The 17433-nt window shown below is 41.0% G+C and overlaps 1 pseudogene; it reads right to left on the minus strand.

The window, feature by feature from the left end:
- Positions 1 to 16747: 16747 nt before the first annotated feature.
- LOC122933594 lies at positions 16748 to 16860 on the minus strand (annotated as a pseudogene).
- Positions 16861 to 17433: the final 573 nt, after the last annotated feature.

Raw genomic sequence — 17433 nt, forward strand, 5'->3', positions numbered from 1 at the left:
GCATTTCAGAAATTATTATTTAATTGATGGGCGCCTTCTCCTTGGATTCAATGCTTAAACTTATACAAGTTGTACCACAATTGCACTTCAATAATTTGTCCTACATTTCCGCTATACTCTTTTGGCCAACATTTTCTCCTCAATAGATTTTCCCACATTTCCGCTTTACTCTTTTGGCCCATATTTGGGCTTCTGTAAATTGTACAACATTTGTGCCTTAATAGATTTTCCTACATTTCCGCTTAACTCTTTTGGCCCACATTTGGGCTTCTGTAACTTGTACAACATTTGGACATTTGGACTTATTCAGGCCAGTCTGAGATTATTTTTTCATCACATATTGTACTTAATGAGACTGGTAAAATGAAGTAAAAAAAATATATTTTTTATTTATAAAAAAATACAAAATTTACAAAATATTGGTAAAAAAATTGCTTACATAATAGAAACCACCAAAAATGACCCCATTCTATAAACTACCCCCTCAAGGTATTCAAAACTGATTTTACAAACTTTGTTAACCCTTTAGGTGTTCCACAAGAATTAATGGAAAATTGAGATACAATTTCAAAATTAATTTTTGGCAGATTTTCTATTTTTATATATTTTTTCCAGTTACAAAGCAAGGGTTAACAGCCAAACCAAACTCAATATTTATGGCTGTGATTCTGTAGTTTACAGAAACACCCCATATGTGGTCATAAACCGCTATACGGGCACACGGCAGGGCGCAGAAGAAAAGGAATGCCATATGGTTTTTGGAAGGCAGGTTTTGCTGGACAGTTTTGTTTTGACACCATGTCCCATTTGAAGCCGCCCTGATGAACCCCTAGAGTAGAAACTTCAAAAAGTGACCACATTTTAGAAACTACGGGATAGGTTGGCAGTATTGTTGGTACTAGTTTAGAGTACATATGATTTTGGTTGCTCTATATTACACTTTTTGTGAGGCAAGGTAACAAGAAATAGCTGTTTTGGCACCGTTTTAATTTTTTGTTATTTACAACATTCATCTGACAGGTTAGATCATGTGATATTTTTATAGACCAGGTTGTCACGGATGCGGCGATACCTAATATGTATACTTTTTTTATTTATGTAAGTTTTACACAATGATTTATTTTATGAAACAAAAAAAAATATGTTTTAGTGTTTCCATAGTCTGAGAGCCATAATCTTTTCATTTTTTGGGCGATTACCTTGAGTAGGGTATGATTTTTGAGGAATGAGATTACGGTTTTATTGGCACTATTTTGGGGTGCGTGTGACTTTTTGATCTTTTGCTATTACACTTTTTGTGATGCAAGGTGACAAAAAATGGCTTTTTTGCACCGTTTTTATTTTTGCACGGGTTAGGTCATGTGATATTTTATAGAGCAAGTTATTCCGGACGCTGCAATACCTAATATGTATACATTTATTTATTTTTATGTAAGTTTTACACAATTATTTCATTTTTGAAGAAAACAAAAATCATGTTTTAGTGTTTCCATAGTCTAAGAGCCATAATTTTTTCAGTTTTTGGGCGATTACCTTGGGTAGGGTATGATTTTTGCAGGATGAGATGACGGTTTTATTGGCACTATTTTGGGTTGCATATGACTTTTTGATCGCTTGCTATTACACTTTTTGTGATGTAAGGTGACAAAAAATGGTTTATTTAGCACAGTGTTTTTTTTTTACTGTGTTTATCTGAGGGGTTAGGTAATGTGATATTTTTATAGAGGCGGTGGATACGGACACGGCGATACCCAATATGTATACTTTTATATTTTTTATTTATGTAAGTTTTGCACAATATCATTTTTGAAACAAAAAAAATTATGTTTTAGTGTCTTCATATTCTGAGACATATTTTTTTTTTTTTTTGGGCGATTATCTCAGGTAGGGGCTCATTTTTTGCGGGATGAGGTGACGGTTATATTGTTACTATTTTGGTGGGCAAACACCTTTTTGATCGCTTGCTGTTGTACTTTTTGTAATGTAAGGTGACATAAAAAATTGTTTATTTAGCACAGTTTTTATTTTTTATTTTTTACAGTGTTCATGTGAGGGGTTAGGTCATGTGATATGCTTATAGAGCCGGTCGATACGGACGCGGTGATACCTAATATGTTTACTTTTATTTTTTCCCCTATTTTTTACCACTTTTTAAACTTTATTTGGGGAAAATTATGTTTCTGTTTATTTTTACTTGAGCTTTAAATTTTTTTGGGGGAAACTTTATTTTTTAAAGTGTTTTTACATTATTTTTTGTCCCTCTTTGGGACTTCAACTTTTGGGGGTCTAATCCCTTTTAAAATGCATTCCAATACTTCTGTATTGGAATGCATTGGCTGTATGAGTAAGGCCTCATGCACACGACCGTTGTGTGCATCCGTGGCCGTTGTGCCGTTTTCAGGTTTTTTTTCGCGGACCCATTGACTTTCAATGTGTCCGTGGAAAAATCGGAAAATACACCGTTTTGCAGGCAAGACCATGATCCGTGTATCCTGTCCGTCCCAAAAATATGACCTGTCCTAATTTTTTGACGGACAACGGTTCACGGATTCAAGTTAATGGGTCCGTGAAAGAACACGGATGCACACAAGATTGGCATCCGTATCCGTGATCCGTGGCCGTAGGTTACTTTCATACAGACGGATCCGAAGATCCGTCTGCATAAAAGCTTTTTCAGAGCTGAGTTTTCACTTCGTGAAAACTCAGATCCGACAGTATATTCTAACACAGAGGCGTTCCCATAGTGATGGGGACGCTTCTAGTTAGAATACACTAAAATAACTGTGTACATGACTGCCCCCTGGCAGACCCCCCTCCCTCCCCTGTAGTTAACTCATTGGTAGCCAGTGGGCCCCCCTCCCTCCCCTGTAGTTAACTCATTGGTAGCCAGTGGGCCCCCCTCCTCCCTCCCCTGTAGTTAACTCGTTGATAGCCAGCTCCCCCTCCCTCTCCTGTAGATAACTCATTTGTAGCCAGTGAACCCCCTCCATCCCCTGTAGTGAACTCGTTGGTGGCCAGCCCTCCCCTCCCTCCCCTGTAGTTAACTCATTGGTGGCCAGTGGGCCCCCCCTCCCCTGTAGTTAACTCGTTGGTGGCCAGTGGGCCCTCTCCCCTCCCTCCCCCTCCTAATTAAAATCTCCCCCCCTATCATTGGTGGCAGTGGAGAGTACCGATCGGAGTCCCAGTTTAATCGCTGGGGCTCCGATCGGTAACCATGGCAACTGGGACGCTACTGCAGTCCCGGTTGCCATGGTTACTTAGCAATTTGTAGAAGCATCATACTTACCTGCGAGCTGCAATGTCTGTGTCCGTCCAGGAGCTCCTCCTACTGGTAAGTGACAGATCATTAGGCAATGCACCGCACAGACCTGTTACTTACCAGTAGGAGGAGCTCCCGGCCAGACACAGACTTCGCAGCTCGCAGGTAAGTATGATGCTTCTACAAATTGCTAAGTAACCATGGCAACTGGGAGTGCAGTAGCGTCCCGGTTGCCATGGTTACCGATCGGAGCCCCAGCGATTAAACTGGGACTCCGATTGGTACTCTCCACTGCCACCAATGATAAGGGGGGAGATTTTAATTAGGAGGAGGAGGGAGGGGAGAGGGCCCACTGGCCACCAACGAGTTAACTACAGGGGAGGGAGGGGGCCCACTGGCCACCAATGAGTTAACTACAGGGGAGGGAGGGGGGGCTGGCCACCAACGAGTTAACTACAGGGGAGGGAGGGGGGACCACTGGCAACAAATGAGTTAACTACAGGGGAGGGAGAGGGGCCCACTGGCCACCAATGAGTTAACTACAGAGGGGGAGGGGGGGCCAGACGCACTGGCAACCAATGAGTTAAAAACAGGGGGGGGCAGTCATGTACACAGTTTTTTAGTATATTCTAACCTGAAGCGTCCCCATCACCATGGGAACGCCTCTGTGTTAAAATATACTGTCGGATCTGAGTTTCACGATGTAACTCATATCCGACAGTATATTCTAACATAGAGGCGTTCCCATGGTGATGGGGACGCTTCAAGTTAAAATATACCATCGGATTGGAGAAAACTCTGATGGTATAAAGGGACTCCTGACTTTACATTAAAAGTCAATGGGGAACGAATCCGTTTGCAATTGCACCATATTGTGTCAACGTCAAACGGATCCGTCCCCATTGACTTGCATTGTAATTCAGGACGGATCCGTTTGGCTCCACACGGCCAGGCGGACACCAAAACGACTTTTATTTCATGTCCGTGGATCCTCCAAAAATCAAGGAAGACCCACGGACGAAAAAACGGTCACGGATCACGGACCTACGGACCCCGTTTTTGCGGACCATGAAAAAATACTGTCGTGTGCATGAGGCCTAATACTCATACAGCTTCCGGCCTGTGAGATCCAGGGAGCTGGATCTCACAGGCTCGTCACCGTAAGGCAGCGCAGATGCCTAAGGAAGGCATCACGCTGCCTTCCATGTCATCAGGTCCCCCCTACAGCCGCATGGGGACCCGATGGCACCGCCAATGGCACTGCCGATCACCGCCGCCGCATAAGTTAAAAGCAGCAAACCGCAGGTCTGAATTGACCTGCTGCTTGCGGCGATCGTCGCTGTGGCAGGATGCCCGCTGAATGATTTCAGCGGACATACTGTTCCAATCACCGCCGCAGCGCCGCAATCTAGTTTTAAACTTAGGACGCACCGGTACGTCCTAAGTCCTTAAGGGGTTAAACTTTTAAAAGTTGTCACACTTTTAGGCTTTAATAATTTGTCCCATAATTCCTCTCTATAATTTTAAATAAAAAATCCTCCCTTGGATGTGGTCTCTCTTTCTCACGCTCCCTCTCTGGCGTGGAACCCTGATTCGCCCCACCCGTGATCACCATGGTAGGCTCAGAAAAGAACATGGAAAGTTGATAGAGAAGATATCCAAATGGATGGTGGATGTCACTGGGGCACCTCTACATAGGTGACAGGAACATAAAATTAAAAAAAATCATGAATTACATTGTCAGGTGACATTTTTAAAATTTTGCTGAATAGAAACCCCTGCTCTGCATAGTTGACAGGGAATAACATGTAATAAATTCTTCATTAATTAATACGTGCCACATCCTTTCATTCAATGCTTAAACTTTAAAAAGTTGTCCCACGCTATAATAATTTGTCCCATAATTCCGCTCTATCATTTTAAATTAAAAAAAAATAATCCACCCTTGGATGTGGTCTCTTTTTATCACGCTCCCTCTCCGGCGTGGAACCCTGATTCCACGCCACCCGTGATCACCATGGTAGGCGCATAAAAGAAAATCGAAAGTTGATAGAGCAGATATCAAATTGGATTGTGAACATCACGGGGACGTGCGACATGGTCGGGCAGTAAGTGTGCACACGCCTACACGAACTGACTGACAGGGGTCAGCCCCTGCAACTTCTGGGTCTCCAATTTGGGCACATGGCCTGAGCTTGCCCTTTACCCCTAGGAGGTGCTGGCCTGCCCTGCAGCCAGTGTATTGTCTGGACGTGTGTTTAGCACGACTGGAGGGGGTTATCACAGGTTATATTTCTCAATATTTTGGGGTGTACCCTAATTTATAAAAAAATAAATAAATAAATAAACCAAAAAGCAGTGTAGGCTACCTCCTCCTCCTCCACCGCCGCTTCCACCTACACCGCCACATTTTTCTGAAGTTTGGCCGAACCCGTCGAACCCGAACATCCAGGTGTCCGCTCAACTCTACCCATAATGTATAAGATGCAATGCCTTAATTCTTATTATATTTTTGTATTTAATCATGTAATTAATCTGTGAGACTGCTCATTTATAATACATTTTTAATATGTTATTCTTTATGATTACTATCCTGTTACAATCAATGCTGACTCGCTGACTTGATTATTGTATAGATTAAGTTGTTGTTGTTTTTTGTAAATAGCTCATAAGTTTCATTTTCTTTAATTTTCTCATTTAGCGTTTGATAAAGGTCCCTTGTGGACCGAAACGTCACACGTACGCACTTAAAGTTGCCCTGCAAATCAAAACCAAATAAAAAAAAAAATACACTGACTAACCTCGTTCCAAGAAGTGCTTGAGTTTATTTAATCAAGTGTTTAAGGATTTGGGACCCTACAACCAAAGCACCCGAACAATAGGACATGAGTACCACAACTTACTGTTGAATAAGCCCTCATACAGCTACATAGATGGAAAAAAATAAAAATAAAGTTATAGCTCTTGAAAGGCAACAATGAAAAAAGGAAGAATACCACATGGTCAATAAAGCCCAAAACAGTCTGGTCACTTAGTGGTTAATCAGTACTAGGGATGAGCGAATCGAGTTCGGATGAAGTCGATTTGCATAAAACCTTATTTTACTACTGTACGGAGCAAGCGCTCCGTACAGATATTAGAATGTATTGGCTCTGATGAGCAGAAGTTCTAACTTTGCAAAGTCTCGCTAGACTTTGGGAGAGTTCGGGAAATGTTTTTTTTTACAGTAGAAATAAATTTATGAAGTTATTACGCAAAGTCTCGTGATACTTTGCGAAATAATAACTTTGGCTCATCGGAGCCAATACATTCTAATACTGTACAGAGCGCTCACTCATCCGAAGTTGATTCGCTCATCCCTGATCAATACCTTGTCTGTAACCCTGCTTTCACACCTGAGCGTTTCCCAAACGCGCGTCAAACGCGCGTTTTTGACGCGCGTTTCTGACACTCGTTTTTTGTAATAGTAAACGCGCGTTTGTGTCATTGACTGCAGTGTCCTATGGCCACAAACGCGCGTCAAAACGCCCCAAAGAAGCTCAAGTACTTGTTTGAGCGTCGGGCGTTTTACAGCGCGATCGTACGCGCTGTAAAACGCCCAGGTGAGAACCATTCCCATAGGGAAGCATTGCTTTTCATGTGTTGAGCGTTTTACAGCGCGTTTGAACGCGCTGTAAAACGCTCAGGTGTGAAAGCAGGGTAACTGCTACAACAATTTACTCCCAGAAATGTTTGTTTTTCCCCTCCACCATCAACCTCACTATTCTCATGTAGTGTATTCTCGTGTTTAAATATGTGAATCTTCAGAGACTGTGGAAGATGCCCATGCCTGAGGAAGAGACCTGAGTAGTCCCAAAAGCTTGCAATTTTGTCACCATCTTTCAGCCATTAAAAGATATCAACCACTAAGGAATCTCATGTTTATATCTTCTATTTACTGGCTAACATGGTACAAATATATTTTTACTATCTGCACACACAATTTAAACAATATAATTTAAACAGCAGCAAATCCACTGATCTACAATGGACATCCCAAATGAACATCTGTTTAAGCTTTAAATAATGTGCTGCCCCTGGGCTTCAGACTTAGAGATTAATTTGTTTGTTTGAAACAATCAAAATGAAGGCATATAGCCTGAAAATATGTTCCTTTGGTAATACACATTGAGGATTTAGAATAAGCATTGCTTTTCATAAGTTGTGGCTAGGAATAAGTAAAATGTACTGTGAATATATATCCATGACAGCATGAGGGCAACACAACATCATATATATACATGCATTTAAACAAATGCTCATGGTAAACACATTTATATTTGCTCTTAGGGAAAATAATACTTGAAATTTAGACCTTGTGATCACATAACTAACATTTATTACTAGGTTTTAAAATATATATATATATATATATATATATATATATATATATATATATATATATATGCATAATACTGCCTGCAAAAAACAAAAAAACACAAGGCCCCAACAATTCCACAAATAATTGCTCTTTATTTAATTCATAAAACAACTTAAAGGGAATTTGTCATCCGAAAATGACCTATTGCTTAAATTAAGTTTTTATGTTAAACATATTTTGGTGATGTTATTTTTAATTTTCCATGTCACTGACTATATAAAAAAAAAAAAAAATATATCTTTCAATCATGCAGTTTTACACTGAGCTTAAAGGGAGCATATTAGCACAAAATGAAGTGCAATCTGCAGGCAGCAGGTTATAGAATAGGAGAAGCAAAGCAGATCGATATGTAATTTTATGGGAAAAGATTCAGTAAAACTTGTAATTTATGCATTTAAACCTCGGCACAGCTTTCCTTGGTTATGTCAAGTTAGCTATCAATCACTGAGTGGCACCACCCATATGACTCTGATGCATAAAAGGAGCAGACGTTTAAATGCATAAATTACAAGTTTTACTGAATATTTTCAAAAAAATTACATACCAATCTGCTCAGCCCCTCCTGCTCTATAGCATCTATAGCCTTCAGATTGCACTGCATTTTGTGGTGACAGGCTTCCTTTAATAATTGGCACCACTTCTTGGTCTGTACACATCACTTTTCAGCAGACATTTCATTATCATCTCAGGCAGTATTACAATGACAGACAGCGATGAGCGAAGTCTACAAAACTTTGATTTGGCTGCTTCGCCGTTCATTGCTGATTGAAGCATCTGAGATAAAAGAAAATTAGGGCTTTCAGGGGTTACTCGGCTAAAAATAAATAAATAATACTCTCCTCATTCATTTGAGGCCTCCACAGTCATCTTTATTGAAGATCCCGCACAGTGCATAATGACATCACAGCGCTGACGAGTGTAGTGATGTCATTCGTCACTGCGCACAAGGTTTTGCGTGGGATCATTAATCAAGATGGCCACAGCGGCCTCATCACGTCAAGGAAATTTGGCTTCGCTGTGAATCAAATTTTCCCTGAAATTCAGATTAAAATCCACTTGGATAAATAGATCTCTATCTGTCTCTCTCTCTCTTTTATATATATATATATATATATATATATATATACATAGAAAGATTCAGGCAGCACTCCCTTCAGTGCAAATATAATAGTGCAGGTGCCTGCGGTGGTCCCTCGATATGGGACAAATTCAGTAGAGAAGGAAAGTCCGCAGCACTCCTTTGAGTAAAAAAGTGAAATTTATTCACACATGTCAGACAACGTTTCGGTCCTCTCACAGGGCCTTTTTCAAGTCAAGTGAACAAAAAAGTGCAAAGTGCAAAAATAAATACAGCTCTACAGCATGACACAATCCATTATCAGCCAATAGAGTACTAGTGCACTCCCATTCATGGGTGGACTACAATTCATATAATTAACTCCATATATTGCCGTACATACCAACTTCAATAGCAGTATATCAGTGATACATTCAATAATAATTCATCATCATATGTGTACATAAGTGTATATAATAAAGTGAACCGTGCAATTTAAAAAAAGTCCTTGACTATATTACCTTGCCTCAAGCCTGCTGGAGAACCGAGATAGTTTGTGGAGAAGGCGTCTCTACTTGTGTCTGAACACGCCACTCATCCGCGTCCTCTGCTCCTTACTGCGCATGTATTCAACCCCCTTCTGTTCAAGCAGCTTCTAATACTCCTACGTCGCCTCTACGGTGGAAACCAGCGTGATGACGTACGGTTGATCACGTCCAGGCGCCGCACACAGACAAGTCTGCGTCAGCGTATAGACAGATCGCTCGCGCCCCATCACGAGTCCATATCCACCATCTTACTTTAGGCAATATTTTTGGGCAATAATATCATGCCTCCATAACTCCCATATTTATCTCGTCTCCATCTACACAGGGCTCGGCACTGGCAAAAAGTCAGCATACATATATATCTTTGATTCAGACAAATCATTGTAGCTTCCATTTAGTTCACTGCATATAGAGAGCAGACAACATCAGGGTATAGGCCATGTAAAAAGGGTGTTTAGCTAACCATTCCTCCTGTCACCCTAAATTCTACATTTAACCCTTTGGGTTTTAGGGTATCAAGCCGAAAAATCCACCTTAGTTCAGTTTTTTTTAGTTTGCTTAATCGATCACCTCCTCTTTCCAATGGTTTAACATGATCTATAATCATAAATTTCAAATCACTTTCTTTATGATTTTTTTCGGCAAAATGCTTTGATACAGGCAGATCTCTTCTTTTATTCCTAATAGATTGCCTGTGGTTATTTAACCTAGTCTTTAGATCACAAGTGGTTTCACCAACATATAATTTTTTACAAGGGCACCATAGCACATATATCACCCATGACGAATCACAGGTGAGATAATGCCCTATATCAAAGGTCTCACCCGTGTCTGGATGTGTGAACATCGATCCCTTGACCATCTGTTTACAGTTCACACATCCCAGACACGGGAAAGAGCCTGTGCGCCTTGTTTTAAGAAATGTCTGTCTAGATTGTCCTTTATCTGGTACTTTGGAATGTACTACCTTATCCCTGATGTTGCCTGCTCTTCTATATGCCATCATCGGCACACTTCTAAATGCAGCAACATTTGGGTGTCCACTGCTCAATAGACTCCAATGTCGCCTTATTATTTTTTCAATATCGGGACTCAACTCGTTATATGATGATACAAACGGCATTCTATCATTAGTTCTTCTAGTTTTCGGGGTCAATAACTCATCTCTGGGGATTTTTTTAGCCCTTTCTGCATGTCTTTTCACTAACTTTCTAGGGTATCCCCTGTCTATAAAAGATTGTTCCATATTTTTCATTGCTGTGCACATATTCTCATCTTTATCAACAATTCTCCGCACCCGGAGCATTTGGCTAAACGGCAGAGAATCTACCATCCTTCTTGGATGCCCACTAGTAAAATGCAACAATGTATTCTTATCTGTGGCCTTAATGTTTAAATCCATATGTACCTGTTCATCCTCAATATATACTTGTGTATCCAAGTATTGCACCCGGTCAGTCGATGCCGTTAACGTAAACTGGATCTCCCGGTCAAGGGAGTTCAAGTGTACGTGAAAATCCATCAACTGATCCATGGTGCCACCCCAAATGAGGAAAATGTCATCTATGTATCTCCACCACGACAAAACTTGATTGAAGTGGGGAGATACATAGACGAGACGTTCCTCAAATGACCGCACAAAAATATTTGCATAAGTGGGCGAGGCATTAGAGCCCATCGCCGCGCCCATCTTCTGCAAAAAAAAAAAAATTGTCCCTGGAACACGAAATAATTGTTCCTCAAGGACAATTCCAACAATGTCAATATAAATTGTCGTACTGGAGCGGGATGCTCTGAATGTACCAACATCTCCGCTACAGCCGACAAGCCTTTATTGTGGTCAATCGAGGTGTACAACGACACTATGTCAAAGGAGGCTATAATCGCCCCCTTTGGTACCTGCATCCCTTTAATCTTGGTGATGAAATCTCCGGTATCCCTCACATACGATCTAGCACCCATAGCATATTCTCTCAGTATCTTATCCAGAAATACATTAATATTAGATAGTATAGAGCCCCTACCCGAGATTATCGGCCGACCTGGAGGGTCAACCAACCTTTTATGTATCTTTGGTAATGCATATATCGTGGGTGTAACCGGGGACTTCACCACCAAAAAATCCTTAAGTTGTCTATCAATAATGCCACTCTGCATCGCCTCAGTCAAATGTGCATCAATTTTTCTTGCAATGTCGAACCTGGGGTCCCTGGCCAATGGCTCGTAGACGCCAGGTTCGCTCAATTGCCTTCTTATCTCATTAACATATTGAGTGGTGTCCATCACCACGATCCCACCACCCTTGTCCGCGGGCTTGATGGTGAGATCGGGGTTACTGGACAAACCCTCCAATGCAGACATTTCCTGTGTCGAAATGTTTGGCCTCATATACATACTGGGATGAGTACTTTTTCTCAAACTAGCTACGTCTCTTTTGACCGCTTCAGAAAAACATTCTAAGGCATGTGAATTGACAAGTGGAACAAAATCACTTTTTAAATACAAATCAAACTGTTTCAAAGTAAGTTGACCATCGGCATTGCCAGGTTCATTAGCATTCACATTCATGGTATCAGTGGAACCGGAGTCGAACCACACCCTCAGTTTGAGATTCCTGAGGAGGCGGTTCAAGTCCAGTTCCAACTGAAACCAATCCGGCCTAGCCTGTGGGCAAAAGGACAATCCCTTATTTAGGGCTTTCAATTCATGCTCAGTCAATGTGTGGGATGAAATGTTAACCACCACATTCGATTCTATTTTCTCTTGTTTGTATTCATCTGTTTGGAGTTGTTGGTCCTCATAAATCTCTGCGCTCTGGTTTTTCCAGGCTCTTCTATGTCTGAGCCCTCCCCGTCTCGTGGGGCGTCTCCCATAGCAACTCGAGGGCCTAAAAAAATTCCAGATTGGCTAGAATCAAGGTCATCATTGGCATCTTTGTTTCTCACCCATTTGTTGGTTTCTTTATTGCGTTTAGGTATTTTCTTTGGTAAAGGACCCCTGTCCATACGCCAGGGTTGCTCCCAGACATATACATGGCCAGACGTATAATCACTCTGATCTCTATGCCATTTTGATCTTTTGACCTCCTCCAGGTCTTTCCGCATTTTATCCAAAAAAGATCGTTGTTTCTCTAAAAATGTGTCAGCCTCATTAATGGACACAGTTGCCTTCAGCTGTTGTTCAGTGTCCTGCAATTTACTTTTAAGCACGACCATTTCCTTCTGAGAAAACTCAATGTTGAGCAACATAATGTCCATCGCATATTTATTCGATATAGCTTCAAAACGTGCTCTAAAATCACCATCTTGTGAAAACATATTCGGCTTTAGGCGGGATCGCATGCCCCTTGGTATGCGTTTACTTTTATAGTACTGAGCCAACGTCAGTGTATGTAGCTCAGTGGATAACAATTTTTTCGATGTGCCTTCATACTCCCTCTTGATATTGATAGCGGAGGGTACATTAAGGAAGGTAGCATCACCCTCTACATTTCCCATAATCCTCTGTATGTCCACATCACTATAGGCAAAGACATGTATGTCACTGTCCCCATGTTGGGACATACTACCTTGGATGTTGGTAGGGTCGGGTGCAGAGCCTTCGGTCGACAATAGATCCATAGAAAGATTCAGGCAGCACTCCCTTCAGTGCAAATATAATAGTGCAGGTGCCAGATAAAGTACAATCCAAAGTACCAGATAAAGGACAATCTAGACAGACATTTCTTAAAACAAGGCGCACGGGCTCTTTCCCGTGTCTGGGATGTGTGAACTGTAAACAGATGGTCAAGGGATCGATGTTCACACATCCAGACACGGGTGAGACCTTTGATATAGGGCATTATCTCACCTGTGATTCGTCATGGGTGATATATGTGCTATGGTGCCCTTGTAAAAAATTATATGTTGGTGAAACCACTTGTGATCTAAAGACTAGGTTAAATAACCACAGGCAATCTATTAGGAATAAAAGAAGAGATCTGCCTGTATCAAAGCATTTTGCCGAAAAAAATCATAAAGAAAGTGATTTGAAATTTATGATTATAGATCATGTTAAACCATTGGAAAGAGGAGGTGATCGATTAAGCAAACTAAAAAAAACTGAACTAAGGTGGATTTTTCGGCTTGATACCCTAAAACCCAAAGGGTTAAATGTAGAATTTAGGGTGACAGGAGGAATGGTTAGCTAAACACCCTTTTTACATGGCCTATACCCTGATGTTGTCTGCTCTCTATATGCAGTGAACTAAATGGAAGCTACAATGATTTGTCTGAATCAAAGATATATATGTATGCTGACTTTTTGCCAGTGCCGAGCCCTGTGTAGATGGAGACGAGATAAATATGGGAGTTATGGAGGCATGATATTATTGCCCAAAAATATTGCCTAAAGTAAGATGGTGGATATGGACTCGTGATGGGGCGCGAGCGATCTGTCTATACGCTGACGCAGACTTGTCTGTGTGCGGCGCCTGGACGTGATCGACCGTACGTCATCACGCTGGTTTCCACCGTAGAGGCGACGTAGGAGTATTAGAAGCTGCTTGAACAGAAGGGGGTTGAATACATGCGCAGTAAGGAGCAGAGGACGCGGATGAGTGGCGTGTTCAGACACAAGTAGAGACGCCTTCTCCACAAACTATCTCGGTTCTCCAGCAGGCTTGAGGCAAGGTAATATAGTCAAGGACTTTTTTTAAATTGCATGGTTCACTTTATTATATACACTTATGTACACATATGATGATGAATTATTATTGAATGTATCACTGATATACTGCTATTGAAGTTGGTATGTACGGCAATATATGGAGTTAATTATATGAATTGTAGTCCACCCATGAATGGGAGTGCACTAGTACTCTATTGGCTGATAATGGATTGTGTCATGCTGTAGAGCTGTATTTATTTTTGCACTTTGCACTTTTTTGTTCACTTGACTTGAAAAAGGCCCTGTGAGAGGACCGAAACGTTGTCTGACATGTGTGAATAAATTTCACTTTTTTACTCAAAGGAGTGCTGCGGACTTTCCTTCTCTATATATATATATATATATATATATATATATATATATATAATTTACTAATGTATTGTTTTTATCCATATTGCTCCCTTTGCTGGTTGAATTCTTTTTTCCATCACATTATACATTGCTCATTTCCATTTTTGAGACCCCCCTGCAATCCATCGGTAGTCGTTGTACTTCTTGCGCACTATAGGAAAAAACACCAGTGCCTATTTGAGCTCCCATGGTTCTGGCCACCAGAGAAGCCAGCACTTTTTCCTATAGTGGGCAAACACGACCACCACTGATGAATTGCAGGGTGGTCATAACCATAAAAAAAGCAGTGTATAATGTGATGGAAAAATGAATCCTGCCAGCAAAGGAGGCAACATGGAAAATCACAGTTTATTAGTAAGTGTCTTGTATTAACTTCTTCAACCTAATGCCATTTGCTGAAGTGAGACAAAACACTTTAATGACCAAACCTAATTTTGCAAACCTGACATATGTCAATTTATGTGGCAATATCTTTGGAATGCTTTAACTTATCCACCAATTCTGAGAATGTTTTCTTGTGACACATTGTACTTCATGTTAGTGGCAAATTTGAGTTGACATGTTTTATCTTTATTTATAAAAAAAAAATCAAAATTTACAGAAGATTTGGAAAAAAATAGCATTTCAATTGTTATGCTTTTAGAACAGACAGTGATACCTCCGAAAATAGTTATTACTTAACATTCACTAGCAGTATTTTGATTTCGGCCACCTCTCGGCATGTTTGTCGTGCTGCTGCCGAAACTCCGGCCCGCCCCCATTATATTCAATGGGACCAGAGCGGTAGCCGGGGGAATGCGTGCACTAGCAGCAGCACAGATCCAGCAGGCTGTTCACCCGCCGGAACAGCCTGCCGGAGTTACTTGCCACTAGTGTGAAAGTACCCTTAGCATGATATGTTAAATGTCATTCTGTTTTTAGGACATTAGAAGGCTTCAAATTTTAGAAGTGACTTATCAAATTTTCTAGAACATTTCCAAAATCCATTTTAAGGACCAAATTGGTTTTGAAGTCACTTTGAGTACCTTTCGTAATTGAAACTATCCATGATTGACCACCTTTTAGAAAATGCACCCCCTCAAGTTATTAAGAACTGAATTTAGAAACTTGGCTAACCCTCTAGGTGTGCCATAGGAATTAGAGCAAAATGCAGGTGAGATTTAAGAATTTAGGGGTCATTTATTATTAGATATACGCAAATTTTTGGTGCATATCTGTCACATATTTGGTCACAAAGGAGATTTGCCACAAGCCACAGAACCTTTGGAACTTAGGGACTTAAACACTGTTACACTGGTATAATTATTATCCACATAGAGGTGGTAACCCTGATGCAGCAGTGAGTGCACAACATCCCAAAATATTTTCCCTCCATCAACTACTAGGTTGGGGGAGGGGGTAATTCTGAGAACTCAATCCGGGTGTCCTTCCTTTTGTATTCCCATAACCTGTGGCTGTACATTTTAATGCATATCTTGCCCTCTTACTGGGCAGGTATTGGTGGAATTTTACCTTTCCATTAAGTATAAGGCGCTCATCTGTGCAGATGTTTTTTTTTTCTTTTTTTTAAGGTGTTTTCACCTTACCAGTGGTCGAGGGCTAGTCTGGTTTTAAATAGGAGTACTAAAAAAATCTGGAGACAGCACATCCTTAAGTGAAGCTTTATTCCAGATTTTTTTTTAATTTCCATTGAAAGTCCAAGGAACTTGCTTTCTAAACTCGTGCAACAAAATTGTGCAGTGTGACACACAAAACACATGCACTAGGTTGCGGTCCATCGCAGGGCCTCTCCATATGAGAAGGGCCCCCCCATAAACCATTCCTTATCCCTCTGTGCCAGAACGCTCTTGCAAGGGACTGGGACAAATGGCAACCCTTAGCCAAAGCCAAGGGTACCCCCGTCTGTGCTTTCGCCTAGGCTGCCAACAAGGTCTGGACTCTCCCCAGAGGGAGAGCCCAAGGGGTTTTGCAGGAGGGTGAGGAACCAGATGGCCACAAACACACACCCCTAGAGCTCAGAGGGTAGCCCATAAGGGCGCCACAACCCTGAAACTCCTAGTGGACAAACAAACGTAGTGCACACACAGTGAACATAAAAAATAAATAAGTTAATGTGCGCCATTAAAGCCCGGACATTCAACCAGAATTATCAAAATTCATCTTTTCTCGGCTAAAGCCGAGCAAAGAGAGGTGTGTGCACTCAAATGTGAGAAAGGAAAGTGCGTGCAAATGTGCCGTCACTCAATGGGTTCCCCAGTGAGTTCCGGCACCCCAGGGTCAGCACTCCTTGGACAATTCTGCACCTTGGGCTTTCATCACCACTGGCCCCTAGCTTTGATCCAGCAGAACCCTTGGTCACCTAGCATAGGGCACTAATGGCCCAATCCGTACACCCTAGGGTTACTATGTGGTCGTCTGTTCTCCTTAACATTTTATAGGTTTGGAACCATGGGCTCCCCCTATGGACGGGTAAGAAAAGATACTACACTTGATCTTAGCCAAAATGCTGAGAAGCGATGAGAGAACCACCTTAGTGATAATGGTATCTCCCCTGCCAGGTAAGCAATCACTTAGTTGTCCTTTAATTTCAGAGAGATAATCTGTCATATCCTGTATTACAACAGCTCTTCCCTTATCTACCATCTTTATTGTCATCTCTTTTCTTACCCCGCAAATCCTTCAGTGCTAACCACTCTTCCCTAGTCAGATTCTCTCATTGTCTGATACTAGAAAAGTTAATATGTTTTAGTTCCTGTATTTGAGTGCTATATATGTTTCCACCTTATGATCTAGGGTTGGTGGAAAAAAGAGCTCTTCTTTTTGAGCCCACAATTTTTCAAAGTGATTTCAGGGGAATCCAAGATGACTCTTACTCATATATTTGCATCATACCTTTTTCATGGCTGGTCCTATACACCCTGTTCCAAATTATTATGCATGATATGTTTCTCATTTGCCTAAATAATTGATGTAAATAGCAGTCATCATAATTCTTATGGTATCAACTATTAAGAATACAAATTCAAATTGTATTGAACAAACTTTCTTTTTAAACATAAAAAAAAACTTACAATGCACTGTCCCAAATTAT

The sequence above is a fragment of the Bufo gargarizans genome, chromosome 3, assembly GCF_014858855.1.
Source record: "Bufo gargarizans isolate SCDJY-AF-19 chromosome 3, ASM1485885v1, whole genome shotgun sequence".
NCBI lineage: Eukaryota > Metazoa > Chordata > Amphibia > Anura > Bufonidae > Bufo > Bufo gargarizans.